Here is a 13981-nt window from a genome sequence, read left to right on the forward strand (position 1 = left end):
AGCTGAAATCTCTTCTTGTCTAAAAGATAGTACTGGTACATTTCATAAAAACAGATAGATAAAATGTCCTTCACAGATAAAACCTCATGCTTGAACAATAAAATATTCCTGGCCTTCCACAGAGCTGCCTTCACACAGTTTATGATCTTCCATGCAATAGTCTCTTGAGTCCGTGTTGGGCATTCCAGGCAACCATAAAAAACCACTGCAATATTTAAGTCTTTTAGTCCAGTTATCCTTTTTACCAGAGGGAGTATCTTTGTCCATATTTTCTGCGAGTAAAAACAAGTCCATATTAGATGGTGCACGGTCTCCTCTTGTCGGCATCCCTCCCTCGGGCAGGTTGCAGAGTTGGATAATCCTCTTCGGTGCTGGAATGCCCGGCATGGAAGACACTCGTGTGCGCAGCTCCAGGCCAGGTCCTTCTGTGAATTAAAAAGATAATTAATACTCAACATCTTCCAAATCTGTATACACTTCTGTTCGTTAAAATTTTTGATGGGAGTCACGGTACTGGTTTCTTTTATTTCCTTTAGTAGTTTTTTGCTATTGCACAGATCCTGAACACTTTTACCTTTAAAATTATATAAGTTTAAAATTTTTCCTAAAATCATGTATTGAGGGGGTAAATTCAAAGAATAAGGGCAACTTAAAACTGTAGAAAACCAGCCGTTCCTCCGCATAAAATAACCAGTATTAAAACGAACAAAATAAGACCAGTAGCTATCTTTAAAAACAGTAGTAAAACACATGCTAAAAAACTTTATTAAAAGGAAAGCTTTAAAATCTGGAAAATCCTTACCGCCCCTGGAGTTCGGTTTTATCACAATTTGTCTCTTTAATTTTTCGCTCTTAGAACTCCAAAAGAAAGTAAAACAAGCTTTTGTTATTTTCTTTAGAACCATTTCGGGGGGTGGGAAAACCAGACTTAAATACAATAAAATAGGTAAAAGCACCATTTTTGTAATTAAAACCTTCCCTTCCATTGTAAGTTCTCGCATGTTCCACATACATATTTTCTTGCTTATTTTTTGAGCCACCAAGTCCCAGCTATTAAAACCATTATTAGACTCGTCAAAGGAGACACCTAAAATCTGCACCGACTCAGACACAGGGACGGGCACATCATACAAAGGCATTCCGCCTATGTTTAAAATGTTACTTTTGTTAAAATTGACTTTAAAACCGGAGGCACAATTAAAATATTGAATCTGTTTTAGCGTCTTCTGAAGCGATGGGGTGTCCCTGCAAAACACCGCAACATCGTCCATGTACCCCACTACCTTCGCCTCTAGTCCCCCTCCTCCTGGCAGGGGGACTCCATGGATCTGCTTATCCTTTCGTATTGTACATAAAAGAGGCTCTATTGCGCAAATGAAGAGTAGTGGGGACAAGGGACACCCCTGCTTCACTCCGGAATTTAAAATCACGCCCTGTGTCTTAAAACCATTTACTAAAATTTTACTAGTACAGTTATCATAAAAAGCTCTAAGAGACAATAAAAAGCCATCAGGTATACCCATTTTCTCTAAAACCTTAAAAAGATAAAAATGTGACACCCTGTCGAAAGCTTTTTCAAAATCTATGGATAAAACCGCCAGCTTTCCTTTTCTTAATTTGGTGTCGCTAATTACATCCTTTAAAAGGTTTAGGTTCTCCCATAAACTCCTCCCAGGCACCCCACAGACTTGGTTTGTATGAATTATTTTATGGATTACGTTCTTTAAGCGGTTAGCACACAGTTTCGCCATTATTTTATAGTCGCAGTTCAGAAGGGTGATTGGTCTCCAGTTTTTGAGTTCCGACCGGTCTCCCTTTTTGAATAGCAGGGAGACATCACCCTTCTTCCATGAGCCTGGGAGGATTTTAGACTTAAAGACTTCCGTAAAAAGGGAGAACAAATCTTCTTTTAAAATACCATAAAAAGTAACATAAAATTCAATGGGTATACCATCCGGCCCAGGCACTTTACCTGTTTTAAAACTCTTGACGGTCTCTAAAATCTCCTGCTCTGAAATATTCTGCAATAAAAAAGACTGTGAGACAGGATCTAAAAAATTGGTGATCTCCTTTAACGAGTCATTCATAAAACATTCATCAATGTGTTTTACATTAAAAAGATCCGCATAAAACTCTTGCACCTTTTTTAAAATACCCTGTACATCATTCACTCCTTCAATGTTTTCTATTAACCTTCTATTTTCATGTATTTTCTTAAAAAAATACCTGGAGCAGGTCTCGTTTTCCTCAAGATGCTGTATTCGAGACCTAAAGATAATTTCTTTTCCTTTCTGCTCCAGGCACTTAGTTATTTCTTTTTTAAGATCATGTACCTCCTTCTCCACCTCCATCCCATGTGCTCTGAATTTGTACAGGGTTTGCAGACGAGTATTTAGGATATTATAAAATTCACGTTTTTCTTTAGCTTTCCTAACCCCAACACGGATAAAAAATTCTTTTATTTTTAGTTTCATTTTTTCCCACCAGATACTGGTGGGAGTGTTGGGGTCTTTTACTCGTCTGCATTCCTTGTAAAAGGTGATAAAATCTGATAAAACCTGCGGATCTTCAAAAAGGGACACGTTTAACTTCCAGGCATTCCTACCAGTTCTCCTTTTAAAATCACTTTTAACTTTAAAATACAATAATTTATGGTCAGAAAAAACATTGGTAAAAAGATCACAGTTAAAAGGCAGTACTTGATAAGAACAAAAAATAAAATCTATCCTGGAGCTACAGCTTGCATTGCTCCAGGTAACACCGTCTTCCTCTGGTACGTTAAAATTACATTTTTTAAAAACATCAGTGAGATTAAAATCTAAAATCAAGTTTTTTAACATAAAAGACGTCTTATCATAGTTCCTACTCACTGCGTTCGAAAAACGGCGTTCTCCCCTTAAAATACAATTAAAATCACCTGATAAAACAAGAGGACTAGAATTGTTAATAAAAAGGGGTAAAATCTCCAACATTTTTATTCTTTCATTCTTATCAGGAGAACCATAAAAATTTAAAAACTGCCATTTAATACCATTAATAAAAGCGCTGACCAATAAAATTCTGCCTGGTAAAATTTCGTTAAAACTCTCAATTAAAACGTTCCCTTTAAAAAGTATGGCGACCCCTGCTGATCTGGACTCATTTGATCCAGACCAGACTGATGGACCGTGCACCCAATCATCTTCATATTCTTTATAATTTAATCTGTGCGGGATGCCACATTCCTGCAGGAAAAGGACGGAAGCAGCAAAAACCGACAAGTAATTAAATAGGGCAACCCTTCTTACTCTGGCGCTCACACTTCTCACGTTCAAGGACAGACCGGACAACTCAGCCATGGGAATGTACAAGAAAACGTCTTACACCTCTGATTCCCCCTCCGAAGCCTCATACCCCCCAAAATCTGACTCAACTGTACGCATAGAGGAAGCAGGAGAGGAGGCACCATCACTCAGCCGACCCCCCTCCTCCATCATGATTGAGGCATAGTTGTTCTCGGGCATCCTGGCAATCAGGGCTCCAGACTCATTGGGTTCTTCCACCTCTTGCCCCTCCATAGGGGTCGGGTGTTCACTTAGTTCCGTCTCTGGTACCTCAGAGACGGTCACCCCTGAAACCTCCTCCTGGCAGGGAGGAGGGGGGGTATCCCCTATGGGGACCTGTGGAGGAACGTCACTTGGGTTCCCTGCATCCGCAGGTACTTCCATCGGCTCCCCCTGGACCGCCTCCGAATAGAGTCTTCTGGAGCCCCTCCGCCTTTTAACCTTCACCTCTCCACCTGGATCATCGCTCTCAGGGGGACCCTGAGCCAGAGGTTGCTGAGGAGCGGATTCGGCCGCCGTCCGCTCCTCTCTTAACCCAGCATGCTCCTGGGGGCCAGTTTTTTCACCACTTGCACGTTTTTTGGCCATCCTCTGCTCTTTAGGGTCCCCTCCTTTTGCCTGAGGGGGGTCTTTCTCCTTCTCCATCTCACCGCTTACCTCTTGTGGGGGGGTAATCACTGGCTCTGCTTGCCTCGGCTGGTGTCCCGGTTTCTGTCCTTGCTGCCTCCAGGGTTGCCACTGCTGCTCCGTCCTATGTCTGTGGGGACAAGAGGAGAAAAGGTGACCGAATTGTTGACAGAAATTGCACCTCCCTCCTCTTGTGCATTTCTCTGTCTCGTGCTGTGTGCTACCACATTTTTTGCATGTACTTTCACAGTTTTCTTTTGTGTGTCCATATCTGTGACACTTCCTGCAGTAGCTTGGCATCCCCGCATAAAAGAGGTCGCCACACATATTATTTATTTTAAAACGAGCTGGTGGTAGTTGTATTCCCCCTGGCAATCTGTCATCTTTTTTGCATGTAACCTGAAATCTCCACTTAGATGTCCAGATGCCACAGCTGTTCATGATTTTTCCTCTGCACTCAACCTTACTAAAATAGACTTGTAAAAACAACTCAACATCGTGTAGGTTGGCGAAAGGGGAATACATCTTTACTACCACCAGCTTAATATCGTCTAGAACGTGCTCAATAATCCGGACACCCTGAAGCTTTTTGTCTTTACTCGCAGCAGCTCTGGTAACAAAATCTCTGTGGATGCCATTTTGTGTGAACGTCACATCAAAAATTTTACGCTTCGGGTAGTCCTGGATTGCCAATATCTCGCCCTTCTGTATTCCGAAAACTCCTCCGAGCACGTCCTCTACTACGAATTTCAAATCGTCCGCCCTTTTGGTATCATCCGTGAGAATGACTCTCACGGTGTTTTTGATCCTTGCGTATGCCGGCACAGAACCTGGATCCGGATCATCATCCATGGTTCTAACCTCTCTCCACCCGAAGGTCTTGAGAGGCGATCGCCACTCGTTACCCTGGGACTAGGCCCTCTCCCCAATAGCAACAAGTGGGTGAAGCCCAGGCAATAAACCTGGGCGATCCCACAAGGCCGAGGAGAGGGGTACCCGAGTACCTTCTGACCAGATCTCCTGTATTACTACACTTGATCTTAGCCAAAAGGCCGAGAAGCGATAACCGTGAAAGGGGCGGGCCCAACAAGGTGCCCTTCATGGGCACTATCACTGCTTGCTGTCAGGGAGGCTGCCAGACAATTTTCCATGCACACTCTGGGCTGGGGGGCAGTCAACCACCAGTACACACAGCAGAACCTAAACCCATACCATTATTGCTAAGCAGCAAGACAGGGGCCCATTGCACTCCCACGGGGCCTTTTTAAATGCAATCCATAACCCGGATTTGCCAGGAACCCTTCTTACTCCTCCTACTTGCATGTGACACTGGGCTTAGGATCTGCATAGGAAACACACACACAAGCACACACCTACCTTTGTTGCCTGCAGATGCCTCCTTGGCTGTCCCCAAACGGTATCAAACCAACACCCACGGGAAGCTGTAAGCATAGAGGACATGCCTGCACCCCATTGGACTTACCTGTGTGGGTTAAACCCGGGTTATTTGACAACCTATGGCGGTGATGGTTCTGCTCAGGCAGAGCAGTGCTGATGCTCCTCATAAAGCTGTCGCTGCTGTGAAGGTTCTAGGTGACATCACAAATCCCTATGGTTACATACACAACAAAGCTGGGTTGTTGTTGTTTACACTCTGCAAGGCCTGTGGAAGTGAGTGACATCATAGCACTGTAGTTCTGAGGGTTCTAGATGGATGCAACAATCTCCTGTTGCTTCTATGAAGGCCATAATAGACGACATCACCAAACAGCTCCATAGTCACATACACAGCAAAGGAGAGATGTTGTTTACACCTAGTGATGTCAGTGGTATTGAGTGACATCACAGCACAGTGCTAAGGCTCCTGGGCCTGGACACAGCAGCGGCTGCAATATCTCAACGGAGAATACGTTTCTATATATGTGTGTGTGTGCGCGTATATATATATATATATATATATATATATATATATATATATTTCTCCGCCGAAATCACTTTTAACCCCATTTCCACCTTTTTTTCCCTTCTCTTCCTCTTACTTTTTTTTCACGTTTTTTTACGTTTTTCTCCTTTTCGCCTCTTTTCTGGGCGTATTATTCTTCTTTTTCTTCTTTTTTTTCGTCTAATGCATACCCCATCAGTGCAGCAATGCTTATTCAATACCGCCAGCAGATGGAGACACTGGGGGATAATTTTCTAAGGATTTATACTGATTTTTCCTGTCTGAATTTGTCGCACAGAAAGTTGCAGGCCAAATATGTGTGACATTTCTGCGACTTTAGCTTCTAGAGCATTTTTACAACATTATACATAGGTGCTGAATACATAAAAAGCGACTGTTCAGCGACAGACAAGTCGCATCGGCTGAAAGTAGGCCAGAATGTCAGTCCATGTTGGAGCAGGTTTAGATACAGTCTAAAGTATAGATCTCAAAGTCTGTGCACAGAATTTAGCAAGGGCCTCGCACCTTCTGATGCATCAGGTAGGTGCACAATAGCATAGCCTAACCCTCTGTACTTTGGTCTATATTGATGCGGGACATAGACAGCCAGCTGATGACCAATCCATTAGTGCAATGGATGGCTGGAAGCATTTGTCTTTGCCTTTGCAATACCACAGAAGCAATGCATGGTCAATGTACAGCAATGACACACCTGTGTGAACAGCCAGGAGACCCCCCCCCCCCCATGTTATGTTACATAGTTACATAGTTAGTACGGTCGAAAAAAGACATATGTCCATCAAGTTCAACCAGGGAATTAAGGGGTAGGGGTGTGGCGCGATATTGGGGAAGGGATGAGATTTTATATTTCTTCATAAGCATTAATCTTATTTTGTCAATTAGGAACATTCAGCACCCACCCGCTATCAAGGCAGCTGCCTATCATGTCATGCCCTACCTGCACAGGTGTGCTGGCTACTCAAATGATCCAATTAAGGAGGCCATTTAGTCAGCAGCAGCAGAAGTCCTGTGCCTGGACGCTCCAACAGCGGCCAGACACAAGCAGAAGCAGAAGCAGCAGAAGCAGCAGCAGCACCATCTTTTGTTTTTTGGCTGCAGCAGCAGCAAGGCCCACAGGGCTGGCTAGCTGGCTAGCCAGCAAGCAGGTAGCAATGAAAGTAGGAATCTTTCTTTTTAACCCTGTAAGGGGGTGGTGCACTGTACCCGAAGATACTGCCATATCGGGTCAATGCATAGGGCGACGGAAGCAAGCTTCGAAATCGGCCCCCGTTCTCAAAAATCCATTTAATATATGGTCCCCAGATAGGGGACGTATCAGATATTAAACTGATAAGAACAGATACTACACTTGATCTTAGCCAAAAGGCCGAGAAGCGATAACCGTGAAAGGGGCGGGCCCAACAAGGTGCCCTTCATGGGCACTATCACTGCTTGCTGTCAGGGAGGCTGCCAGACAATTTTCCATGCACACTCTGGGCTGGGGGGCAGTCAACCACCAGTACACACAGCAGAACCTAAATCCATACCATTATTGCTAAGCAGCAAGACAGGGGCCCATTGCACTCCCACGGGGCCTTTTTAAATGCAATCCATAACCCGGATTTGCCAGAAACCCTTCTTACTCCTCCTACTTGCATGTGACACTGGGCTTAGGATCTGCATAGGAAACACACACACAAGCACACACCTACCTTTGTTGCCTGCAGATGCCTCCTTGGCTGTCCCCAAACGGTATCAAACCAACACCCACGGGAAGCTGTAAGCATAGAGGACATGCCTGCACCCCATTGGACTTACCTGTGTGGGTTAAACCCGGGTTATTTGACAACCTATGGCGGTGATGGTTCTGCTCAGGCAGAGCAGTGCTGATGCTCCTCATAAAGCTGTCGCTGCTGTGAAGGTTCTAGGTGACATCACAAATCCCTATGGTTACATACACAACAAAGCTGGGTTGTTGTTGTTTACACTCTGCAAGGCCTGTGGAAGTGAGTGACATCATAGCACTGTAGTTCTGAGGGTTCTAGATGGATGCAACAATCTCCTGTTGCTTCTATGAAGGCCATAATAGACGACATCACCAAACAGCTCCATAGTCACATACACAGCAAAGGAGAGATGTTGTTTACACCTAGTGATGTCAGTGGTATTGAGTGACATCACAGCACAGTGCTAAGGCTCCTGGGCCTGGACACAGCAGCGGCTGCAATATCTCAACGGAGAATACGTTTATATATATATGTGTGTGTGTGCGCGTATATATATATATATATATATATATATATATATATATTTCTCCGCCGAAATCACTTTTAAACCCATTTCCACCTTTTTTTCCCTTCTCTTCCTCTTACTTTTTTTTCACGTTTTTTTACGTTTTTCTCCTTTTCGCCTCTTTTCTGGGCGTATTATTCTTCTTTTTCTTCTTTTTTTTCGTCTAATGCATACCCCATCAGTGCAGCAATGCTTATTCAATACCGCCAGCAGATGGAGACACTGGGGGATAATTTTCTAAGGATTTATACTGATTTTTCCTGTCTGAATTTGTCGCACAGAAAGTTGCAGGCCAAATATGTGTGACATTTCTGTGACTTTAGCTTCTAGAGCATTTTTACAACATTATACATAGGTGCTGAATACATAAAAAGCGACTGTTCAGCGACAGACAAGTCGCATCGGCTGAAAGTAGGCCAGAATGTCAGTCCATGTTGGAGCAGGTTTAGATACAGTCTAAAGTATAGATTTCAAAGTCTGTGCACAGAATTTAGCAAGGGCCTCGCACCTTCTGATGCATCAGGTAGGTGCACAATAGCATAGCCTAACCCTCTGTACTTTGGTCTATATTGATGCGGGACATAGACAGCCAGCTGATGACCAATCCATTAGTGCAATGGATGGCTGGAAGCATTTGTCTTTGCCTTTGCAATACCACAGAAGCAATGCATGGTCAATGTACAGCAATGACACACCTGTGTGAACAGCCAGGAGACCCCCCCCCCCCATGTTATGTTACATAGTTACATAGTTAGTACGGTCGAAAAAAGACATATGTCCATCAAGTTCAACCAGGGAATTAAGGGGTAGGGGTGTGGCGCGATATTGGGGAAGGGATGAGATTTTATATTTCTTCATAAGCATTAATCTTATTTTGTCAATTAGGAACATTCAGCACCCACCCGCTATCAAGGCAGCTGCCTATCATGTCATGCCCTACCTGCACAGGTGTGCTGGCTACTCAAATGATCCAATTAAGGAGGCCATTTAGTCAGCAGCAGCAGAAGTCCTGTGCCTGGACGCTCCAACAGCGGCCAGACACAAGCAGAAGCAGCAGAAGCAGCAGCAGCACCACCTTTTGTTTTTTGGCTGCAGCAGCAGCAAGGCCCACAGGGCTGGCTAGCTGGCTAGCCAGCAAGCAGGTAGCAATGAAAGTAGGAATCTTTCTTTTTAACCCTGTAAGGGGGTGGTGCACTGTACCCGAAGATACTGCCATATCGGGTCAATGCATAGGGCGACGGAAGCAAGCTTCGAAATCGGCCCCCGTTCTCAAAAATCCATTTAATATATGGTCCCCAGATAGGGGACGTATCAGATATTAAACTGATAAGAACAGATTTTTTTTTTTTTTTTTTTATCTAAAGCCGAGGAACGTGCTTTCGATTCACCCAAAGTGCAAGAAAAAGTGCAAACGTGTTACACTAAAAAAAAACGTGCACAAAGGATGCGGTCTATCGCAAGCCCTTCTCCGATAGGAGAGAGGCCCCCCAACAAACCTTACCCTTCGCCTCCGGACCAAAAGGTACCTGCGAGGTTCCAGGTTCGATGTCCCTTTTCGCCAAAGCTACTAGGGGACCACAAATGCTCCCGGCATCCCCCTTGGCGTTGGCCAAGGTATCTGCCCGCAGAGCCGATTACGGTAGGTACCCTGCCAAAGCAGGGGTACCCGGGGTGTTTGCAGGGAGGTGCGGAACCTAATGGCCACACACACCTCCCCTAGACCGCCAGGAGGGACACCCAGAAGGGCTACCGCATCCTGACAAATCCTGTGAACACACAACACGCAAAAAGTGACACAGTGAGACAAAAAAATAAATAAATAAGTGAATGTGTGCAGATATACTGCCCGGACATCCGGCCGGATCTATAAAAATTTCTCTGATCCTAGCCAGAAGGCCGGGAATCAAGAGGTGAGTGCCACAAGGTGAAGAGATTATGGTGCCCGTGCTTCAACTCAGTGAGCCTATTCTCCCAGTGAGTTTCGGCACCTCGGGGTCACCACTCCCCGAGGCACAAAAGTACCTCGGCTCTAGACCCTCTCAGCCTCATGGCGAGACCCGGAGGGAACAGGTCACATCGGGGCAGCCGTCGAGCTGATTCCTCAGAACCAGCCCCGGAAAGCCCTGGTACACCTGCATCCTCCATGCAGCACCCATCCCCACCAGCATGAAAACTGATAAGAACAGATACTACACTTGATCTTAGCCAAAAGGCCGAGAAGCGATAACCGTGAAAGGGGCGGGCCCAACAAGGTGCCCTTCATGGGCACTATCACTGCTTGCTGTCAGGGAGGCTGCCAGACAATTTTCCATGCACACTCTGGGCTGGGGGGCAGTCAACCACCAGTACACACAGCAGAACCTAAACCCATACCATTATTGCTAAGCAGCAAGACAGGGGCCCATTGCACTCCCACGGGGCCTTTTTAAATGCAATCCATAACCCGGATTTGCCAGAAACCCTTCTTACTCCTCCTACTTGCATGTGACACTGGGCTTAGGATCTGCATAGGAAACACACACACAAGCACACACCTACCTTTGTTGCCTGCAGATGCCTCCTTGGCTGTCCCCAAACGGTATCAAACCAACACCCACGGGAAGCTGTAAGCATAGAGGACATGCCTGCACCCCATTGGACTTACCTGTGTGGGTTAAACCCGGGTTATTTGACAACCTATGGCGGTGATGGTTCTGCTCAGGCAGAGCAGTGCTGATGCTCCTCATAAAGCTGTCGCTGCTGTGAAGGTTCTAGGTGACATCACAAATCCCTATGGTTACATACACAACAAAGCTGGGTTGTTGTTGTTTACACTCTGCAAGGCCTGTGGAAGTGAGTGACATCATAGCACTGTAGTTCTGAGGGTTCTAGATGGATGCAACAATCTCCTGTTGCTTCTATGAAGGCCATAATAGACGACATCACCAAACAGCTCCATAGTCACATACACAGCAAAGGAGAGATGTTGTTTACACCTAGTGATGTCAGTGGTATTGAGTGACATCACAGCACAGTGCTAAGGCTCCTGGGCCTGGACACAGCAGCGGCTGCAATATCTCAACGGAGAATACGTTTATATATATGTGTGTGTGTGCGCGTATATATATATATATATATATATATATATATATATCTATATATATTTCTCCGCCGAAATCACTTTTAAACCCATTTCCACCTTTTTTTCCCTTCTCTTCCTCTTACTTTTTTTTCACGTTTTTTTACGTTTTTCTCCTTTTCGCCTCTTTTCTGGGCGTATTATTCTTCTTTTTCTTCTTTTTTTTCGTCTAATGCATACCCCATCAGTGCAGCAATGCTTATTCAATACCGCCAGCAGATGGAGACACTGGGGGATAATTTTCTAAGGATTTATACTGATTTTTCCTGTCTGAATTTGTCGCACAGAAAGTTGCAGGCCAAATATGTGTGACATTTCTGCGACTTTAGCTTCTAGAGCATTTTTACAACATTATACATAGGTGCTGAATACATAAAAAGCGACTGTTCAGCGACAGACAAGTCGCATCGGCTGAAAGTAGGCCAGAATGTCAGTCCATGTTGGAGCAGGTTTAGATACAGTCTAAAGTATAGATCTCAAAGTCTGTGCACAGAATTTAGCAAGGGCCTCGCACCTTCTGATGCATCAGGTAGGTGCACAATAGCATAGCCTAACCCTCTGTACTTTGGTCTATATTGATGCGGGACATAGACAGCCAGCTGATGACCAATCCATTAGTGCAATGGATGGCTGGAAGCATTTGTCTTTGCCTTTGCAATACCACAGAAGCAATGCATGGTCAATGTACAGCAATGACACACCTGTGTGAACAGCCAGGAGACCCCCCCCCCCCCCCATGTTATGTTACATAGTTACATAGTTAGTACGGTCGAAAAAAGACATATGTCCATCAAGTTCAACCAGGGAATTAAGGGGTAGGGGTGTGGCGCGATATTGGGGAAGGGATGAGATTTTATATTTCTTCATAAGCATTAATCTTATTTTGTCAATTAGGAACATTCAGCACCCACCCGCTATCAAGGCAGCTGCCTATCATGTCATGCCCTACCTGCACAGGTGTGCTGGCTACTCAAATGATCCAATTAAGGAGGCCATTTAGTCAGCAGCAGCAGAAGTCCTGTGCCTGGACGCTCCAACAGCGGCCAGACACAAGCAGAAGCAGAAGCAGCAGAAGCACCACCTTTTGTTTTTTGGCTGCAGCAGCAGCAAGGCCCACAGGGCTGGCTAGCTGGCTAGCCAGCAAGCAGGTAGCAATGAAAGTAGGAATCTTTCTTTTTAACCCTGTAAGGGGGTGGTGCACTGTACCCGAAGATACTGCCATATCGGGTCAATGCATAGGGCGACGGAAGCAAGCTTCGAAATCGGCCCCCGTTCTCAAAAATCCATTTAATATATGGTCCCCAGATAGGGGACGTATCAGATATTAAACTGATAAGAACAGATACTACACTTGATCTTAGCCAAAAGGCCGAGAAGCGATAACCGTGAAAGGGGCGGGCCCAACAAGGTGCCCTTCATGGGCACTATCACTGCTTGCTGTCAGGGAGGCTGCCAGACAATTTTCCATGCACACTCTGGGCTGGGGGGCAGTCAACCACCAGTACACACAGCAGAACCTAAACCCATACCATTATTGCTAAGCAGCAAGACAGGGGCCCATTGCACTCCCACGGGGCCTTTTTAAATGCAATCCATAACCCGGATTTGCCAGGAACCCTTCTTACTCCTCCTACTTGCATGTGACACTGGGCTTAGGATCTGCATAGGAAACACACACACAAGCACACACCTACCTTTGTTGCCTGCAGATGCCTCCTTGGCTGTCCCCAAACGGTATCAAACCAACACCCACGGGAAGCTGTAAGCATAGAGGACATGCCTGCACCCCATTGGACTTACCTGTGTGGGTTAAACCCGGGTTATTTGACAACCTATGGCGGTGATGGTTCTGCTCAGGCAGAGCAGTGCTGATGCTCCTCATAAAGCTGTCGCTGCTGTGAAGGTTCTAGGTGACATCACAAATCCCTATGGTTACATACACAACAAAGCTGGGTTGTTGTTGTTTACACTCTGCAAGGCCTGTGGAAGTGAGTGACATCATAGCACTGTAGTTCTGAGGGTTCTAGATGGATGCAACAATCTCCTGTTGCTTCTATGAAGGCCATAATAGACGACATCACCAAACAGCTCCATAGTCACATACACAGCAAAGGAGAGATGTTGTTTACACCTAGTGATGTCAGTGGTATTGAGTGACATCACAGCACAGTGCTAAGGCTCCTGGGCCTGGACACAGCAGCGGCTGCAATATCTCAACGGAGAATACGTTTATATATATGTGTGTGTGTGCGCGTATATATATATATATATATATATTTCTCCGCCGAAATCACTTTTAAACCCATTTCCACCTTTTTTTCCCTTCTCTTCCTCTTACTTTTTTTTCACGTTTTTTTACGTTTTTCTCCTTTTCGCCTCTTTTCTGGGCGTATTATTCTTCTTTTTCTTCTTTTTTTTCGTCTAATGCATACCCCATCAGTGCAGCAATGCTTATTCAATACCGCCAGCAGATGGAGACACTGGGGGATAATTTTCTAAGGATTTATACTGATTTTTCCTGTCTGAATTTGTCGCACAGAAAGTTGCAGGCCAAATATGTGTGACATTTCTGCGACTTTAGCTTCTAGAGCATTTTTACAACATTATACATAGGTGCTGAATACATAAAAGCGACTGTTCAGCGACAGACAAGTCGCATCGGCTGAAAGTAGGCCAGAA

At 45.0% G+C, this 13981-nt stretch overlaps 3 non-coding genes and 2 pseudogenes across 3 annotated transcripts; all 5 read right to left on the reverse strand.

Annotated features, from left to right (window-relative positions):
• Positions 1-4881: 4881 nt before the first annotated feature.
• Positions 4882-5014, reverse strand: LOC130321140 (U2 spliceosomal RNA; annotated as a pseudogene).
• Positions 5015-7100: 2086 nt separating this feature from the next.
• Positions 7101-7291, reverse strand: LOC130321124 (U2 spliceosomal RNA). The gene has a single exon (XR_008866901.1). It is a non-coding gene; the product is annotated as a U2 spliceosomal RNA (small nuclear RNA).
• A 2077-nt stretch (positions 7292-9368) lies between these two features.
• On the reverse strand, positions 9369-9553 carry LOC130321135 (U2 spliceosomal RNA). Its single transcript, XR_008866911.1, has one exon. It is a non-coding gene; the product is annotated as a U2 spliceosomal RNA (small nuclear RNA).
• A 696-nt stretch (positions 9554-10249) lies between these two features.
• LOC130321138 (U2 spliceosomal RNA) lies at positions 10250-10409 on the reverse strand (annotated as a pseudogene).
• A 2083-nt stretch (positions 10410-12492) lies between these two features.
• Positions 12493-12683, reverse strand: LOC130321136 (U2 spliceosomal RNA). Its single transcript, XR_008866912.1, has one exon. It is a non-coding gene; the product is annotated as a U2 spliceosomal RNA (small nuclear RNA).
• Positions 12684-13981: the final 1298 nt, after the last annotated feature.

The sequence above is a fragment of the Hyla sarda genome, unplaced genomic scaffold (assembly GCF_029499605.1).
Source record: "Hyla sarda isolate aHylSar1 unplaced genomic scaffold, aHylSar1.hap1 scaffold_2230, whole genome shotgun sequence".
Lineage (NCBI taxonomy): Eukaryota > Metazoa > Chordata > Amphibia > Anura > Hylidae > Hyla > Hyla sarda.